At 42.7% G+C, this 20,306-nt stretch overlaps 1 long non-coding RNA gene and 1 pseudogene across 2 annotated transcripts; both read right to left on the reverse strand.

The window, feature by feature from the left end:
- Positions 1–1,527, reverse strand: LOC119238272 (ATP synthase F(0) complex subunit C2, mitochondrial-like; annotated as a pseudogene).
- Positions 1,528–1,567: 40 nt separating this feature from the next.
- Positions 1,568–18,854, reverse strand: LOC119239081 (uncharacterized). Of its 2 annotated transcripts, XR_005123741.2 has the most exons (4): positions 18,756–18,854; positions 18,549–18,665; positions 16,340–16,426; positions 1,568–3,099 (listed from the first exon to the last, which is right to left on the reverse strand). It is a non-coding gene; the product is annotated as an uncharacterized LOC119239081 (long non-coding RNA). The 2 variants fall into 2 exon arrangements; XR_008549965.1 differs by lacking the exon at positions 1,568–3,099 and having other exon boundaries at positions 15,171–16,426.
- Positions 18,855–20,306: the final 1,452 nt, after the last annotated feature.

Below are 20,306 nucleotides of genomic sequence, written 5' to 3' on the forward strand. Positions count from 1 at the left end.
GCCATTGTTTGTTTTTAAACATCTTTTTATACATTTTATTTTTGTCTTCCCCGTCAAACACTGAGCCAACCACATTCCTCAGGCTGCCTGGGACAGTGGGTGGGGGTACAAGAAAAGGTGCAGGGCAGATGAGATATGGAAGAAGGAACTATGGGAGGTGGAGACAGCTCCTTCACATGGTGAAAAAGAGAAAGCACACCATCAAGCAAAAGAACCCATAGCCTTGGAGAGGCTCAAGCTCTGAATGGCAGAGAAGAGCTGTTGCTCCAGAGAAGTGTTCCTGGCATAACCAATGATGAGGCTCCCAAACCCCAGACCCAATTCCAGCCCAAGAACCAGCCACCCCTACTCTGCAGCCCCAACCCCAGTGAACTTGGCTGCTGTGTCGATGTCCCTTGAAATGGCGTGGTTTTGGAAGCTGCGGCTAGGCTAGGAACAAGTGAGTTCAGTGGATGTGGGCTGCCAAGTTGCCGAGGCTCTCATCTGTCAGTGTCCCTGGTGGATTCAACACAACAGCAGACACTGATCTACTCAGCAGCTGAGAGGCACTCCCCACCAAGGAGGGGGTGGAGACCAACTTGGCACAGTCATGCATTTTCAGGGGATGAGGGGATGTAGCTGGAGAGCTGCTTCCAGTGCACAGAAGACAGAGAGGGGCATGTAGGCCATTGTTAATGCCTGCCCCACAGCCAGCCTGTTTTCTACTCAGCTGTATCTGCATCCTCAGGGAACTCAGAGGGAGAGGTCTGGAGGTCAAATGGCAGTCGCTTCTTGCAGTGCCTGCCTCCAGGGAAGGTGCTTCTCCATTTCCCAGCCTCCATTCCACCTACATCAACTCCTGCAGGCACCCGAGCACCCATGTTGCTTTCCATGATTAATCTCAAAGGCCTTGAAATAACTAAGCGACCTTTTGTCTTCCACTCTGCACATTTTGCAGTGCTTTATATTCTGAGCCAAGCCTGAGCTGAATGCAGGGAAAATGACCATTTCAAAAACTGAAAATGAGACCAAAAGGAAGAGAGTATTACTTCCAATAATGAGGACATTTGGAAGTATACTGAATAGGGCGCAGCTTTGCACCTGGATTGATGGGAAAGCAAGGAGATGTGTCATTACAAAAAGCAACATAAACCTTTGATTTGCATTTTGTTTTCAATCGGGAGAGAATAGTTATGATTCTCTAAGGATATAATTGAGACCATTTTGCATCAAAGGACTTAGGTCAAGGTGATAATAAATCTCACTGCAATGAGCGCTCTGAGTACTATTTCAATCTACATAAAATTCTACCTTAGAGGCTGAGGTTTTGGAGCTAATGCTGAGATGCCCAGTCACCATACTCAGACTTTAATAAAAATTTATTTTGTCTCCTTTTTGATCATCAAGTCCCCTCCCTTCACATCATGTAAACTGAGTTCCCTGAGATACAAATAAAGTAAAAGGAAACAAGATCAGTGGAGAGAAAAATAGTGCCTACGTACATGTGTCTGATCATAGATCAAAGTTAAAAATAGACCACACTCTATATGTGTGTGCACATGCATGTGCATGTGTGTATGTACTTTTTTGTCCTTTCAGATGCCTTCTTTGCCCTTCTCCACCTGCCCTGTGCCCTAAGAAACCAACCCAGATGTATTACACTATGGGGTTCCTTTGCCCGTGGTGGCCTGTTACGTTCAGTTGATGGGTTACTGCAAAAGACAGGAGGGAGGAAGGAGCATGAGGTTGGGGTATTTATTCACTTAGCTTGCTAGCTATAGAGTCTCTGTAGGCTGGCTGCATCCCTTAACATCACAGCTTCTGTCACACAGCCTCCTCCACACGGCTCTGTCACCAGCTCTCCCTGTGCAAATGAGGCGTAGGGTTGGTGATGGCAGCAGCTTCTAGGAGGAACAGTATTTGTTTCCCTGTACCCAGTCCACACCTTTGCAATTAATTAGTCCCTTTATTAGCTATTCTCCAAACACCTAATTTGAGTTTAATCTACTCTTTCCTTCTGAGACCTTGACAGATAAAATAGATATGTATACATTTCTTGCTCCAGAAACAATAGTCCTTATCTTTATTAGCATTAAATGCCCTGAATTTTTTCCCATTGCCCAGAATTTTAGGTCAGTTCCCTAAATCAGACCCTGAGATAAGGATTGTGCTCAAGATTTTTATTAAAGAGCTGCTCCCAGGAGAAACCTGCAGGAGAGGGTGTTGGAGGAAGAAGGGGGAGGAGTAAAACAAAGAAAGCAGAAGAGAGGAATCTAGTCAAGGGCACAATCTCTGGAAAAGCTCCTTGAGTGCAGTTCTGGAGCATGAACTAGGAACTACAGCTCACTTTGCAGACTTGAATCAGAGATGCTGGGCTTTCCACTTCCTGTACCAGCAAGTCAGGGACACAAGGGCATCCAGGCAGAGCACCATGGATTTATACTTCACATATATCCCTTGTAATTTGGTGTTTTTATGGAGAGAGGGGGCACACCGATTGTTAATTGGCTGAATAAGTCACCTCCAAATTAAAAAAAAAAAATCTCACAGCATGTGCTAAGTTTTGAAAGAGCATTGCACATAATCAAATAGCATTTGCTTTCAATGGACTCACTTACTATTCTTTAATATTAGTAAAAATAAAATCAGGGTCTGTGGTCTTGTTAAAAAGCAAAGGCATCTTTGTGGGAATCTTAGCTACCAGATACAAGTAGTAGTTTCATGGTATGTGTGCATGTGGTTGGGAGGGGGTAGCAACACTTGCCCATTTCCCTCTGAAGCTTCTAACACTTGGAAATTTGTCATAGAAGCTTTTCTCATCTGCAGTTCAAACACTTTTTCAGCAGGAATTTATCTGAAGTTGAAATCGCCATCTGGCATCTCATATTGAACGAGGTTTTTCATGTGCCAAGAACTTCTTCTCTTGGCAATGATGTTGACTGTGATCTTTTGAAAATGTTTCTTGGGTTGGCAGTCTTGACTGAACAGAGCAAGCAGCCTGTCTTGGAATTTAGGAAGAGATATGCTGAGCAAGTTTCTGCCCCAGGAAGAAAAGTGCAAGGTGAAAAGTTGAGCTTGGGTTTTGAGACCCAGGAACCATCCATATCTTTTATTATTGAGCTAAAACCAATAAAGGAGAAAATATCAGTTATTTATTAACAACAGCAAAATGTCACATAAGACCTAGGGGAGGAGTACTCCATTTAAACAAAGAAATGCTATTAAAGGCATTTTCAGGTGCAAAGTGGTATCTTCCCTGCTCTAGGGACATAAAGCTAACTAAGAAGGACTCTTTGCCTCCAAGTGATTCAGCATGCAGTGGCTGGGGAGATGCTTGGGTAGATACAACGTGCCTATCCCAAGGCATGTAACTGACACATCTGTTCCCTCCCAGATGCTTGGGGATTGCCTTTGCCATCTTTCTGTGCCCCCCACCAGCTCTGATAGGTTTTTGTTTCCAAGGATGGCCTGCACCTGTGACTCCTCTTCATCAGTTGCCCCAGGTACCATGCACTCAGGCAGAGAGCAGGAAGTGCTTAGGAGGTTAGTTCTAGCCAGTGACTCCTCAGTGCAAGAGTAAGAAAGTCCACTTCCCTCACCTTCAAGCAGGGTATGTTAATGACAGGTATTCTCTATGGAAATGGGCTGAGCTACTTCCCTGGGATTTTATCTAAATTCTCACCCTCGCTCAGTTTCTTCTTTTCCTGTCCTACTTCCCCCACTCACTTGCCAATCTCTTCTTGGAACATTTCCTTCACAAAACCCTTCCTTATGAATCTGCTCAGGATCTGCTTCTGAGAATCTGATCTAAGACAAGGGGTATATTAAGAATATAAACAAAATGTTATGAAAGCACAGGAGTGGTTAGTTCTGCTAAAAGATCAAGGAAATTTCCATAAAAGGAGAGGTATTTGAATTAGGACTTGAAGGATAATTTGGAGTTTGCCAGACAAAGGGAATTGAAGAATGTCATAAGAGGTCTGGGGAACAGCCATATATGTGCAGGAGTAGTGAAGGTGGTGGTGGGAGTGATAGATAGATGAGGCTGCTAAGGTTGGCTAAGACTGACTGAAGGAAAGTCTTGAGTGTTGTTTAAAAAGCTTGGCTTTTTAAAAACTGGCAACAGTAAGCCAATTCTGAGCAGTGGAGAAATATAACCCCTCTTTGTTTTAGAAAATAATTGGATGGAAATAAAAAAGGATAGGTTGAGGAGATCAATAACGGAAACTAGTGTTGAGGTCATCTGAATATTCTCGGGTAGGATGAAGAGGGACTGACAGGGTATTAAGGATGGATATAGAGATTGAAAATCAGAGGTGGGAAAGTAAGAGTGGTACAAAGTGGCTGAAGTGTTGGTTTGGATCAGAAAGCAAAGGATGTGACATCAACCGAAAGAGAGAATTCAGGAGGAAAGAGGCAGGTGGTATTGAAGCTAAAGGAAAAACTGAAAAAAAAAAAAAAATCCCAAATATTTCTAAGAAACTTAAATGAAATCAGAAAGTAATCTGAGAATAAAGAACAAGACAGAAAAAAAAATTAAGATATTCAGAGACTCATGAAGTTCTAGTTCAGGGTTAAACCAAAGAGACATATTTAAAATTAGGTCTTTGTAGAGGAATCAAAACAACAAAATCAGCCACAGAGACACAGATCCCTTTTAGAAATAAGATCATTTAAAATTCATATGACAATAGTGCAATGCTTCAGTTTCATTATTATTTTACTTTCTTGACTAAAACTAGAGTAGGGAGTCTATATGGTCTAAAGAGTAGATCTGATATATTAAATTTGTTTGGCTGTTCGGAACAATCTCTAGAAATAGAGTCCTATGACAATGGTGCTGAATGAAGGAAGAAAAATAGTGCTTTTAGCGTTCACAACCTATTATCTGTTTAAGTTGCTAGTGGAGGGATTGCTGAAGTAATAGTTTCATCAACTGACAGTGGCCACTTCCTGGCCCTTAATTATTGCTATTCATTTGCTTATGGCCTTGCATTGATTTTTAAAAAATAAATCAATATGTCCATGTGGGAACTGGCATCCCTGCATTGCCTTGACATTTCAAGGAGCACACTATTAGAAGGAAAAGCTCCAAGTCCAAATTACTAAAATGTTTCAGTTTGAAGAATTATCTACTTTACATAAGATACATTATTTCAAAAGTCAATTGAATTATAGACTGCAGAGAGGACTCCCTTGTTCTTAACAATGTCATATTAAACTTCCAAGTTAGAACCCTTAATATTTAGAAACTAGCACTTCTTATTCTAGGTAAGATATTGTAGGTTTCAGTAGCCACATCACCCATGGAAATGACAGTGAACAGAAAGCAGAAAATATAGGGGACCATTGAAGGAGAGCATTAATTATATTTATTTATTCCACTTCTATTCCTTCCTTCTTCTTTCCCTTATTTCCTCCACCCAGACTCTTTCTACCTCCCTGTCCCATTTTCAGGAATACTTGAGGACTCACTGTGTGCCAGGAACTGTACTAAGAGCCAGAGATACCACAATAAACAAGGGGACCACACATGATCTTAACCTTCAGAGGATTTAAGTTTATCATCTTTAATTTCAGATTCTACATGTAAAGAAAACATAACATTATTTATTGTTCACTCCTGTTCTCATTCACCTTCATATATGTTAAAAAATGTTAGGTTCACCCATTTTTTTTTGGGTAAATGTTCCAGGCATAACCCAGCTACATTGTCTGCATTTGAAATTCAACTCCCTCACTGAAGAGTGTGCATTTAGTCAAGTGATTTAACCTTTTTATACTCTGTCTCTTCATCTATTAAACATAGATAATAATAGCACATGCCTCATAGGTCAGTTGCATTATAAAAATTAATTCATTTAGAAGCACCAGTTCCATCAGCTGTCACTATTTCCTGGTCTTTAATTATTGCTGTTCATTTGCTTAGAATGGGCTATGGTGCACAGTGAATGAACAACTGATGTTACCCATTGTTATTTTTAGCATGCACAGGAATAAATAGGTGAAACAGATCATATCTTTCAAAGAACTTCCAGTCTTGCAGGTAGAGACAGATAAATAAGCAGATAAGGGCAATAAAGGGTGGATGAACTGATGAAGAAAGAATGTTTAGGCTAGAGGAGGACTCACAGAGAAGGGAGTGGCAAATTCTTTTGGTCAATTCTTTTGAGACGGATGTAATATCAATCCAGAGTAGTTTCTTATTTCCCTGACCCTTAGGTAAATGATCCTTCCCTATTAAATGCCTGTTTTGCTTGCTTTATTTGTGCATAGTTATTTCACTGTGGATAATTGCATAAGCACAAATGAAGGCTTCTCATGTAGGGACATTGTAGTCCCTCTTAATTTACACTCTGAAAAAAAAGGAGCTTACCATAATTGGTGAAATTAGGTCATATTTTCTTGATTTCTTATGTTCAGTGGCATATATATTACAGAAATCACAGTTGTTTATGCAAAGGGAAAATAGGCTTTTCCTCATTCCACAAGGAGGTCTTCCATGGGATTGAATTCTGGTCAATGGCACCTAAGGTAAGCTGGGGCTTCTGGGAAGACTTTCTAATAATATGTGGTCAATAGGAGGAAACACTGCTATTTCCCCCTAGATGCTGTAGAGCTATAAGTGATGGCTGGCACTGCTGCAGTCATTTCATGACCAAGGTGGGAGATACTGCTGATATCCTAGGGTAGAAAGGTGGAAATAAAGTGGTTCCCTGACCACTGCCTTGAGTTGCTGGATTTACTAACTTGAGCCTTGATCTTTTTTTTTTTTTTTAATATTTATTTATTTATTTATTTACACAAGAACCGGGGTATAGGTCAGATTCGCGGGAGGATGAGAGGATTCACCAGAGACAGAGTGGGGAACAGAACAGGCAGACTGATGAAATACACTGCTGAGGGGAGCAGCGGGCAAGACAGGAGAGGTCTGCCGCGCCATGTGGGACCCTCGCCGGCCAGCCGGGATTGAACTGGTGCTGCAGAGGCTGCAGACAGCTTCACAGTGTGGTGCTCAACTGCCTGAGCCACTCAGGGAGGCCCCGGGCCTTGATCTTTCTCCAGATTTCTTGTTGTGTTGGAAAATTATCCCCTAATTGTTGGGGCTGCTTTCAGATGGGTTTTCTGCTAACTTCCAGTTAACTCCCTATGGTAGCTTGTCCCCAAGTATTTGGGACAGAAAGATTGTATATGCTCTCCCTTTTAAGCCCAGATGACGGCCATGTGACTTATTTTGATCAACTGCCTATAACAGCATGATGGTCACTTGCAGGCAGAAGCTTCAAGAGCTTCCTCCACACGTGGCTAGTCATGATCCCTCCTCCATGATTGGGGAAGAATGTTGAAATGAAGCCCCCACCAGCTTGGTTCCTTTGCAAAACTAAACTAAATCAGGCTTTCTTATCTCCACCATGCTGTACTTCTAGCACAAACAAGAAACAAACATCATCATTTCAGTACCGAAATTGGTTGTTATTGTTGTTACTGCAGATAAATCTAGTCTGTTTTGACTGGTGAACATCCTAAAATCTGTGGTGACTAAAAACAATGAAGTGAAGGCAAGAGCTTCAGATGCAGAGCTCTGGGTAAACAGTTACTGGAATGAACAGGCCCCCCTCTGCCTACTTCACACACCTCCTGGCTAGTGAGGTGAGCCTTGGTAATGGTCATTTCAATGCATTATTCAGAGTAAATGAATCACAACTTATTAAGTATCTCTTTAGCACCTCTGATACCTCATCATGTTGTCCCCTATGTTTTTTTATGCAATGACCTCGGTCTGCACTCCTCGGACAACCCACCAACTGAGACACCAACCTAGGGGCTTTCGGCAATGGCTCAGTGATCACATAGCTGATGTTTATTGCACAAATATGATATGAGGGTGACATGTCAGGGATGGGACAGGGAGAATGATGATGATGACAGATCATACTCCCATAGCACTGGTTCTATACTCTGTGCCATTCTAGACACTTGATATGTAGAAACTCACGTAATTCTCACCTCATGAGCCAGGTACCATGGTTGTGATGACCATGATGTTGATGGTGATGATGAAGGAACAGGGCACAGAGAGGTTAAGTGTGTTGGTCTGAGACAAACAACTAAAATGTGGTGACCCTCAGATTTGATTCCAGACTCTTTTACTGTAGCTATGTTTAACCAAGAGTGGGGGAGGGGTTATTCTTAGGGCAGCAATTCTTGGAGAAAAAATGGAACCTGGAGTTTGAGAGACAAGTTGAGCTTCACGTGATGTAAATCCTAGCTCATTTTTTTTCTTCATAATTTGCAAAACATGTCTATGTCCTAGTTTCCTCAAGTGTAAATGGCACCACCTGTGAAGTAACTGAGGGTAGCAGAGCCTCTTGTTTTGAGCTGGGCCCTGGTAACCATTCAGTGGCTGTTATCAGGGTTGTTGTAGCATTCCAGAACAGACCCCTAGAGTGGGCAGATCTTGGGTACGTACGTAAAGAGTCAGGCATGGATATGAAATGACCATTGGGGGTTTCTCTAATTGTCCAGAGGAGGGTATGTATTGCCAGGCAATGGGGGCACCTGGTAAAGACTGTCTGGAGTTTCTTCTGGAATCTGCAGAAACAACAGCAGCAGAGACACTTAGCACATTAGAATGGATGTGGGATAAGCCAATTATGATATAAATGGTGAGAGGAATTTTTCAGAACTTAGAAGGGGTACATAGATATGCATATGAATTGATCAGGACAAGGGGTTTCAAAGCTTCAGAGAAGCTTTGAAATATAATTGAAGTGAGAGAACTTAACAATTTGAAAAAATGCAATGAACTACCAGCAAGTCCTTTAGGTTGTCTCTCTAAAATAAATCTCAGAATTGAACAATTCCACAATGGTCACATCAGCATCCTACTTAGGGCTTGCGCTGGGTCTCTCCAGGACGCCTGTGTTGGTCTAACTGGTCTCCCTGCTTCCTTTCTTATCCCTATACCATCTATTTGCTTCACAGGAGACAGACTGTTTAGAGAATGTAGTCAGATCCCATGGGTTCTTCTCATCTAGAATAAACTCCAATTCTTTACTATATAACCTGGCCCTGCCTAGCCCTTGGCTGTCATTGCTCTTTTTCCCCTCCCCCTCCCCCTCAGCCCAACTGGCCACTTTTCTGTTATAGGAACACACCAAGCTACCTTCCTGTATTAGCTGTTCCCTTTGACTTCACTATTTGCCCCCTGTACTTTGCACAGCTGGCTTCTTCCACTCCTGTGGTCTTGATTCAAATATCACCTCCTCTGGTTTCCTGGTTACGCAGGCTCCTGTGCCTCATGCCCCCTCATGGCTAACCTCTGTGCCTTTAGCAAATTTCCTTTCCTTCCTAGCATTCATCACTGTCTGAAATGATCTCATTTGTTCATTTGTTTACGGTCTCTCCTATTAGACTGAATGACTTGTTTGCCTCTTTCATGGCTGTATCCCCAGCACTTAAATCAGTTCCCAGCGCATGGAGGTTCCATAAATTAAGAAATAAGTAATTTACATTTAATTTCCATCAGTAATACATTTCAAACACTTTACTTAAATGTCCCAGTGGAAAAAAGGAGAAGAAATTAATTTTATTTACATTTAATTGAATTGTATTCTTTGGATCATGGCAATGGAGTAGTGATATTTGAACATAATTTTGTGAGGTTAATCTACTCTGAGAAAATTTGAAATTACATATGGTTCAGGATAAATTAGTTTTACATAGAAAATTAAAATCCAGGAGCCACGATTGATAAGCTCCTATATTTAAATATTATGAAAATATAAAAAATATAATTTAAATATTGTGAAAAGGTGAAATATATGCTATAATGTTTCTATAATAAAGAGGTTATGGTTAGTAAGGGTAAAGTCTATAATGGCAGAATCTAGCTAATCATATTTTCTTTACTGATTTCTTTGCATGTTTATTTGGAGTCCATTGAAATATTAATATCACACCTGAATTTTAATTGCATTTACCTATTTGTCTTATTCCAGATTTAATTCAGCATTTTTATGCTTAAAAATCCTTACTTGAGGGCCCTCCCTTGGGGATATAATCATCTTCTAGCCACACATGACTAAATTTGGTCCTATTTGCTAGTTTGGTAAAGGGTCCTTTCTGAGAAGTAAATATTAATGCTAGCTGGTTTTGAAATAGGAGCCTTGGGGCATTTCTTCTTTCCATTTTTAGACACCTCTGTTAGAGGCTTTAACACTTGGATGGAAGTGTTTTTAAAGGAACTTGTGAAGATTTGGAAAAGATTTTATTTTTAATATCCCAGATTGCATCCTCTGCATTTGGTTGGTTTTGTTACATGTGCTCCATCTGTCTTGGAGATATGGAAAACTCAGTAGGGAGAAAATGGAAAGGGCAAAAATTGTTCCCCTAGTTCTATAAAATGGCTAAAAATGACTTCATGTATAAGATGTAGCTCATGGATTCCTTTACTTCTGACTTCCACGATACTACCTGGGGCCTGTCAATTGCCTTCCACAGCAGGGAAAGGAGAAACTGCTTAGTTATTTCCTGGTGAGAAAATCTGCAAGGTCAAAAGCCTTTTCCACAACCTCTGCTTTGAAAGACTTCTGTGATTTATCATTTTAGGTGAATTTAATAAAAATCACAGATTGGTTCCCCTCTATAAATTCTTTTAAGGAGAATTTCATCAATTTAGTTGCTGGCTAAGTTGATCTGGGATTTCTGATCTTTTTCTTTAATGTCTCAGGCTAAGTACTGGATGAAAAATCTGAAAAACAAAACATTTCTTTGCCTATCCCCAGTTGCACCTCACAGTGAAAGAAGTTGAAATCTTACTCCTCACTGGACATTACATCCAATCTCAAGGTTTTATTATTCTTTTTGTAAAAGCCACTGAAGAATACCTTGTAAAGTTTTTTGTTCCTCTGAAAATCAGTCATTTATATTTGTAATTGGAACACTTCATGGATTGGGTATCTGGGAGATCTAAGTGCTTTTATCTGCCTCACCATGGGGGTAACTTCATATTTAAGTATTATTCAGTGTCTTACAGTCTTACAGTGAACTTCTAGAGACTAAAGATCTTTTTTGATGGGTGTTGCACCAAGTAAAATATGGATTCTTTGGTATAATCTCAAAAGGGATTTTAATCTGAAGCTATAAAGTAATACTCCTTTTGGTATCTGTTTATCTGAACATGAACAGAATCAAACCTTCAACAAGCAAAATTTGCAGCCCTAATTTTATGAGTCTGCTGAACTGAGATGATGCCAGTACCCTGGTTCATTAATTTGGGTAGGAAAGGTACTTTATGATTATTATAACTTATTTTCTCTCTTTTTTAAATTTATACAAGCACTGGGTACAGTCAGAAGTGCGGGAGGCTGAGAGAATTCACCAGAGCCAGAGCGGGGAGCAGAGCAGGCAGAAGGACCAAAGTACACTGCTGAGGGGAGCAGTGGGTGGCAGGAGAGGTCTGCGCGCCTTGTGGGACCCTCCTCCGGTGGCCGGGGAGCAGTTGGGGATCCAATCGGGGCTGCCTGAGGCTGCGGACAGCTTCGCAACCCAGCGCTCAACCGCTGCGCCACCGGGGAGGCCCTATTATAACTTATTTTCAATCAGAAGTAGACTACTGGAGAAGGTGATATTTAAATACATGACTTTAAAAACTGGCTTTGCAGTTTACAAATCATGGCTCAAGCTAATAAACTTATATACTAATGCCTAACCCATACAATATCAAATTTTCTTCTGTCCTATGACTCATCTGAGAGCTCTATTCACTTGCCATCAATATCGCCTATCCTGTTACAAGACCTTGTCATCACCTAGAAATGTTTCACCTCTGAAATTTTGAACTTTGAAATTCAACTCTGATCTCAATCCTCCACCCTTCCCTCCTTTACATCTTTACCCCACCCATCTTCAGTCTCACCAAGGCAGGCCTTCAATCTCCCCACCTAACAGCCCTCAACCCTCTTGGCTTTAAGGACACATTAAGGACACTCTCATCATTAGACATAACCCCCTTCCTCCCTTGACCTGCTGACACAGTCAACCAACACATCTTTACTTTTGGATTCATTTATCCATTTTCTTTGAGTCTTGAGTATTACTGGAGAAAATCACATGATCATGCAGGCAGCAGCTTGTACAAAATTTGAATTTCTAACTTCAACTGGATAATCAGGACCTGCAATTCTTTGGTCCATTCTAGTTGGTTCCCTTACATAATCTACCTGAACCACAGGGGACTGCCTAATGCAAATCACAGATACTAAGGGCAGAGCCAACTACTCAAAAGATATTTACATGTTAATCACCCCCTTGTATACAAAAATATAAAAATAAAAAAATCACCCCCTTGGATTTCAAATGAGCCAAACTTTCCCCATCCTGGGTATGTTTTTCATTTATTTTCATTTTATCTTGCAGATTTGAGTATAGACTACTTCTTGCAGTAAAGAATTACAGACACATTGGAGAATGTGAGATAATCACAAAATATTACTATGAACTACTGTGTGCCAGGGGCAGATAAACAGCAATGAACAAAATAATCAGCTCTACCCTCTGAGAATCTATATTTTAGTAGCAAGGGTCAGAAAGCAGGCAAATCAGTAAAATGTCTACTAAGTCAGAAAGTAATAGGTGGAACTACAGAGTCCTGGAAAGGTTGTGGGAGTATGGGGTGTGAGGTGTACTGTGGAGAGGCTGATCCATGTACTAGATACAAGTATGATCATGGGTTCAAATCCCAGTTTGGGCACTTATCACAGTGTGACCCCAGGCAACCTCTCTGCGACTTAGTTTCCCTATCTGAAAAATGAAGGTTTCCACAGTCCCAACTAGAATTCCTATAAGGATTAAACCACTTAATATACACATAGTGTTATATGATAGTAAGCACTACATAATTGTCAACTATTTTACTTTAAGTAGTTCTCTCATACTGCCCCTTGCATGCACAAGCATGCACACACACAGACACAGACACAGACACATTCACACGCTCTCACAGCCCATGCTCCAGAGGCAAAGAGAGATTCACCATAAAGAGAAAGCCCTCATTTGGAGGAGCCCTTCACTCCAGGCCTTGAGAGAGGCCCTAGCAATATTCCATGTGGTGCTTTTGTCAAGACTGCAAAAGTAAGATATTTTAATCACAGTTGGTTAAGATGCCATCTGCTTCCATATGCTTCCCTTGTGTCAGGTAGCATCATGGGCATTTGGAGATCTAGCTAAGAGAAGTTGATCTGGATTCATATTGAGTCTGGGCTTAGAGTGGAATAGCTATGTGGTTTTTTCATTTCCATATCGAGTTCCATATTGCTGGTCATCCTGGGGTAGCAGCAGCTCCCAGGACACTGTGCCATAGAAGTGGGGTAGGGTATTATATGGGAATGTGTCCCTTAGAGCTTGATAGCAGAGGCACGGGGTTAGAAGGAGAAAGGGGTTAAATGTATAGAACCAGACATTAGACTGTAGAAAGTTCTTATAATCCTCTAATGTATACAATTGTCAGTAGAAGATTTGGTTCTCAGGGCATAGTCAAAACAGCAGCCAGTCACTGTCAGGAACATACTAGATAGTGCAGGACTTATAATTATAAATACATTTTTATGGACTAAATGTTTGTGTTCTCCCTCCACATATTTATACATTGAAGTCCCGACACAATGTATTTGGAGGTGAAGCCTTACAGCACAAACATGCTATAAATGTCATCCTTGATTCTGGCTGCCCCACTCCCTGCCTACCTCCTTTGAAGAGGCTTCATGACTTTCCTTCTCCCTCTCTCCCCATAAAATGTTTTGAAATAGAAGACTTTATATACATACAGCTTCTCCTTCTCTATCTATCAATTTCCTGGGAACTGGTTTCTTGCAGTTTTGGGGAATGTCCCTGAGAGTCACCATTGCCTGTCTCTATTGCTTTTGCTCAGTCCTCATCTGAACTGACCTCTCTGAGGGGTAGGATAATTTAGACATAATTGTCCCCTGCACCCTTCCCTTCCTGGCTCCCCAAGGCCAATTCTCCTATCTGTCCTCTCACCACTGACCCTTGCTATCACCTCTCTTTCCCAGGCTCCCTTAGACCCCGTGTTCCCCAGGCTCCTGCCCAGACTTCTTGCCTTCCCATCTCACATGTGCTTCCTGGGTATGCTTCTAGATTCTGTAACAAGCCTATACCATTGGTCGAATGGAGATTTCTATCCTGTGGTTACTTTTTTACTATATATATTTCCAACTTTCCACTGGAAAGCTCCAATTGCTTGTCCTATGGCTCCTCACACTCAGCATCTGCACAGCTAAGGACCTTCATCACTGTTCTCTCCAAGCCTCTCCTCCCTCTGTGCTCTCCATAGTGGAAAGTGTCACCATCAACCACCTAGTCAATCCACCAGGTATTCTTGGAATTGCATTTTCCTCCTTCCCCCTTCAATCATGGACAAGCACTATTTATTTTACCTTTAAGTCAGGTGTCCTTAACTTTGCTTTATGTCACAAGACCTCTTGACAGCATGGTGAAGACTTTGGATTATTTCTTAGAATAATACTTTGTAATGCATTACATAAAACACAAAGGATTACAAAGGAAATTATTTGTTTGGAAATACAGTTTCCAAAATTATAAAAGGTTTTGATATATATAATTAATAATGCACTGATTCAGCATTAAATATTCAGTTCCAGTGCCAGGTCTAATTACCATCATTTTAACATCAGAGATATCTACAACTGAAATGTGATAACGAAAAGTTTGGTTACTCTTGGTGACAAAGTCACAGATATTGCTAATGTTACCATAGTAATTTCCTTATATCTATAATAGAAGAATATGATAACTTTTAGTAAGTGAAAAAAAGATGTAATATTTTTCCCATACAAGTTTACAGACTCCTGGGGCTCCATTCAAGCCAAGAACGCCTGCTTGAAAATGATCTCTGGCACTTACCTCCTCTTTTTCTTTTTTTTTTTTTTCTTTTTTTTTTTTTTTTAAAGGGAATAGTCTTTTTTTTTTTTTAAGATTTATTTATTTATACATGCACTGGGTACAGTCAGAAGCGCGGGAGGGTGAGAGAATTCACCAGAGCCAGAGCAAGGAGCAGAGCAGGTAGAGGAACTGAATTACACTGCTGAGGGGAGCAGCGGGCGGCAGGAGAGGTCTGCGCGCCATGTGGGACCCTCCTCAGGTGGCCGGGAAGCAGCCGGGGATCGAACCAGTGCTGCAGAGGCTGCGGGCACCTTCGCAACCCTGCGCTCAACCACTGCGCCACCGGGGAGGCCCTTGCCTCCTCTTTTTCATCCCTCGTGCCACTGACCTAATTGGAGTCTCATGTCCACATGGTCCCCTCTCCCCGCCCCAAGCCTGCTCTCTTTGCAGAGCTCCCAGCAGACCTGAGAAGAGCTGTTCTCCATGCAGTCAGCTAAGCCAGAAGCTGAGCTTCAGATCCTTTCCACACTCCACTGTGGACAAAGACTTGTGTTCACATCTGCCCTGACTCCCTCATTTCTCCAACAGATGCCTCTAATAGCCTCCTCACTGCTGCCCTAGCCTTTCCTCACCAACCCTTCTTCCAGAGGCACACATCTATCTAAAACCCTGGTCTGATTACCATGCTTCTTTGTTTTCAATCCTCTCAGCATTTTTAGGATAAAATTCTGGCTCTTTAACACCCTGTGGCTCTTCCCCGTCTTTCCAGCCCAGCTCCTGCAGCTGTGTCCCAGCTACTCCTTAAGTCTTGAGTCACCCAAACTGCAGGTTAAGCGGGGGATTAGAAAGTAGACTGCCTCAGTTCTACCACCCACTAACTTCCTGGCCCTGGAAAATCACACTCTGTGCTTCAAGGACCTGGATTTTCCAATGAAAGGAATACCTGGCCCATAGGATTGTGAGAGCTAAGTGATATGACACATGTGAAATGTTAGGAACAGGGCCATGATGTAGAGAAAAACTTAATTGCAATGCAGTCTTACTCTTACTTCATTTCTCCTTCATGGGGAATAGCTTTTCTCCTGTTCTCTGCTGGACCAACTAGTCCTTTAAGACTTGGCTGAGGCATCTCTTCTTCCTGAAGGCCTTCCTGCTCTGGATTGGAGAGGCTGGGCTCTGGGCTCTTTGATCCCTGCCCCTCTTAATAGAAAAAGCATCCTTTAGCTGTGACCCCCACAAAATATATAGTCCTTTAGGAGGATCGTGACTCACTCCCTTTGTAACTTATGAACTGCCTAGAGTTAGGCACAGAACAGTGTTTGGCAAGTGCTGGGAGGGTGAATGTATTAAAAGGAGAAAACAAAATCAAAGGACAAAATGTTACAATAAAGAGGTGCCAGTTTCCTTCCAAAGTGCCTTTTCAAAGTATTGTAAATACCTGGATTTATCTTACTGTTTTTCTGAGTGGTCCTGTCTGCACCGAGTCCTTTCCTGGCCAATTCTTGGGCCTGATAGCATCATGCTTCTGAAAAAGACAGGGATAAAGGAGAGAGGAAGCTAGGGAGGGGGGTGGGGTAGGGGGAGGCTGCTGGGAGGAGGAAGGAAGCCCTCCCTTGCTCCTCAGGAAGCAGGTACCCAAGGACTCGATAGCCTATTAATACTCTTTTAACAAAGGAGACTACAACACTAGGAGCAAAAATTCAAGTATCTTTTAAAAGGCACTACACGGTAGAGAAAAACTGCTGTGTGGAGTCCTGGCTGAGGGTACCTGGAAGACAGCACTGGCCCTGATTTTAGTGAGCGTGGTCCTCACTCCTCTTTTTTAACATTGCAAAATAAATCATTTCTCAGGAAAGGATTAAATAATACAGAGAGTGGAAAGTAAAAAGGCAAAATTGTCTCATTCCTTGTCCTACTCCTCAGGGGTCCCCTCTGTTTCCATGCAGATATTAAAACACCCATAGGGACACCCAGGTCACATGTCCAGTAGGATTCCAACTGTGCTCAAAAACACGCACAAAATTATGCCTAGATTTTCCCAGAGAGGCATACTGGGTAGATATACTACAATAAACACATTTTAAAAAAAAACTGAAGAGGGCCTCTCCTGGTGGTGCAGTGGTTGAGCTCTGGGCTGTGAAGCTGCCGGCAGCCTCTGCAGCGCCAGTTTGATCCCCGGCCACCGGTGAGGGTCCCACATGGCGAGACAGACCTCTCCTGCCATGCCCGCTGCTCCCCTCAGCAGTGTATTTCTGGCTCTGCTGAATTCTCTCACCTTCCCGCGCTTCTGACTGTGCCCAGTGCTTGTATAGATGGATGAATAAACCTTTACAAAAAAAAACAAAACTGAAGACATTATTTAAAAATGTAACAGGGGGCCTCCCTGGTGGCGCAAGGGGTTAAGTCTCAGCACTGTCAAGCTACCCGCAGCCACTGCAGCATAAGTTCCATCCCTGACAAGGAAGGTGACCCACATATAGTGCAGAAGACCTCTCCTGACTTGACTGCTGCTCCCCTCAGCAGTGTGTCACTCTTCCTGTTCTGCTCCCCACTCTGTCTCTGGTGAATCCTCTCACCCCCCACACCTCTGTCCTGTATCCCAGTTCTTGTATGCATAGATAAATAAATCTTTAAAAAAAATAAAAATAGAACAATACAAGGAACGCTTTTTATTAGAGGAGGCCTGGGGTGTAGGAGAGGAATGGACTCGGTGGGCCTTGGTGTTCAACTCCGGACTGCTTGGGACTCTGTTCTTTGAATTGGTTCCTCAACTCCGAGTTAGGCCCCGCAGGGACCAGGTGACCCAGGGCCCAACATTTCAACATGAGCAATAAAATGAGGCTGCCTTTCCTGGGTCCTGGAATTGTTTGGTTTCAAAAATGCCCATATTTGGGGTTTTGGTTGGGAAGGGGGCAGCAAGCAGCCTCAGGGTTGGGCCCTGAGGGCTTCGAACCAGCGGGGGGAGTCCAGGGGGGAGGCAACCTTCCCCACCCTGTCTTTAAAGCTGTCACCTGTCATCCAGCGCTGCTGCTGCCCAACGAAGGCCCAAGGAAGCGGTGCACCTGGAGGCCAGGGCTTTGGAAAGCAGAGGCAACAGCTGTGCGTGGGAAGGCCGAGAGCAGGAGGGCAGCCCTGGGTGAATCTAAAAATAAAACCTGGCCTGACAGCCTAACAAAGGCCACTGTGGGGCGCAGCCAGAGGGGCTGCCCTGGCTGCTCCAGGAAGGCTGTTCTGGGGCCACGTGGGGAGCGAGTGGAGACCCTCCCTCTGTCTGTCTGTCTGTCCCTCACTCTGGTGTATCATTCCCCAACACCCACTTGGGGTGAACCAGCCTGCCCTCAGTAAACAGCCCCTTCAATCGCCATCCCAACCCCCGGCACCCCATTTCACTGGCACCTCATTTTAGGGTTTAAAGAATTGGCTGCGGTACCTTTGTTCACTAAATTTGCCTGCAGTGAAAGGAAAACGGGTACCGAGCCCCATGTTCTTGAGTTTTCAGATAGGCACTGATGAGACAAATCCGTTTTGGGGAGGAAGAGGAAGTGCCGCTGTGTCCCCCGTTTAAAAAGGAGCCCTTGGAAACCAGCTCGCAGAACAAAGCTGTCAGCTCGGCCCACAGGGGGTCCCCCCACGGGGCTCCTCGTTACCTTCTGCGCCGCGCTGAGCCTGCTTTCTGTGCCCGAGGGCTGGAGTATCCGGCTGCGCTCCCCGGACTTCTACGTGGACCGATCGGAAAGTCTCTTAGCTTGAAAATGATCAAACTCCTAAATTAATGAAAAAAAAAAATTGTCAAGAGAAAAAGCAAAACCATTTGGGAAATAATATTAAGCACTAACTGGGAACAGAAAACATACGCTGGGAGGGTAATTCTTTGAGTGTTTAATTCCAAAGATTTTAAAAAGTGTTTATGTTTGGTTTAAATGACTAAACAGCCGGAAGGTCCAGATTCAAACTTTGGGGCTCAAAGACGTTATCATTGTTTATGCTCCTCGTTGGCTCATTGCTGCCCCCATGCGTCTGATCTAAAAATCACAGCATAGACCTGTCTGCCCTGCAAATAATTGGTGGAAACCACCCAGCAGTCTATTAGCTCCCGTGACAAAAACTGTACAGAATTAAAGCAGCGTTTTAGCTTGTTAGTGAGAGCTGTATATCCCCAATGATTTTTCAATAAGTCTTTCATTTTAGACGACATCATTATATGGTCCGTTTCTCTCTTTGTTGCTGTTCATTGTGCCTTTGGTTAAGGGGTGGATTTAATCCTTAGAGGAAGGAGTAAAACTTACATTTGCAAGGTAAGCCCTACTAATGGTACCCCCTTCCAGTGAAACCACATGACTTATTCATTGAGGTGCATAGATTTTATTTCATATTTTATAATAAAAAGACTACATTCAGGATGACTGAAAGTTTACACAAAGAATCTCTGAAGTGAGCTAATTTCTGATATGTGTTTCAAGTAAATTTACACATCAAAGTACAACCTCTTTTGTTCCCCTCTACCTTTGTCTTCAGCAGCAGACTGGTTCTCCATTTTAGTGTGAGACTAGGCTGTCTCTATGGATTTGTATTAAGCACTCATTCTTCCTGTTTCTTGCTCATCCATGTAGTTAGCAATCTGAGCTGCTTTTTGCTCTATAGAAATGGGACAGCACAGAATATCATGCCCCAGATGGAATTTGAAAAGTGACTTCCATTCTGAATAGATCAAGGGGCTGCCCTCTTATGCAGAAAGGTTATAGCAAGCTCTTCTTCAGCATTATGGGCACAGGGGAAATAGCCACCTCCTTCTACTCACCAGGATCTTTCTTTCCTGCAGAGGCAGCGTTGGTGTCACTGTCCAATGTCACCTGCTAGAGCCACCTTCTGTGATTCCTGAGTGCTTATCTTTGGATCTTATTGATCTGTTACTCTTCTGTCCAAAATGGCCCTGAGGGAGAGGCTTTACCTCCTCCAAAGCAAATAAACAAATTCCGTTAAATTCAATGCCCACACAGGACCCCATGGGGGGAAGATTCTCTTAAATCCAATGCCATGACTGCTTCCAAAGGACAGCTATGGAGGGCATGGTCTGGAAGGCCAATCAGTTTTACTGAAAGGAGAGAAACTGGTGGAGTGCTCGTTGTGTTTCATAATTCCTTTTGTTACCTGTCAGAGGCTCCTGCGAACTAGGTCATGACCAGCTTTATCACCCTGCAAAGTAAGGCAGATATTATGAGATATAAGCTGAATTTCTGGGTCATTTAAAATTGCTCTTGCCAAAGTTTTTCCTGTATTTCTAGTGATAATCCAGGTTTGTCACCTTTGTAGACATTTAACTCTAAGAGAGAAGATGACTTTCAATATCTGCAAAGGTATCTGAGAACCTGGGGAGCAGGAGTTCCCGAATTTCTACAAGGAAGGAA

This window comes from Talpa occidentalis, unplaced genomic scaffold, assembly GCF_014898055.3.
Source record: "Talpa occidentalis isolate TD23 unplaced genomic scaffold, MPIMG_talOcc4v2.1 talOcc4.11, whole genome shotgun sequence".
Classification (NCBI taxonomy): domain Eukaryota; kingdom Metazoa; phylum Chordata; class Mammalia; order Eulipotyphla; family Talpidae; genus Talpa; species Talpa occidentalis.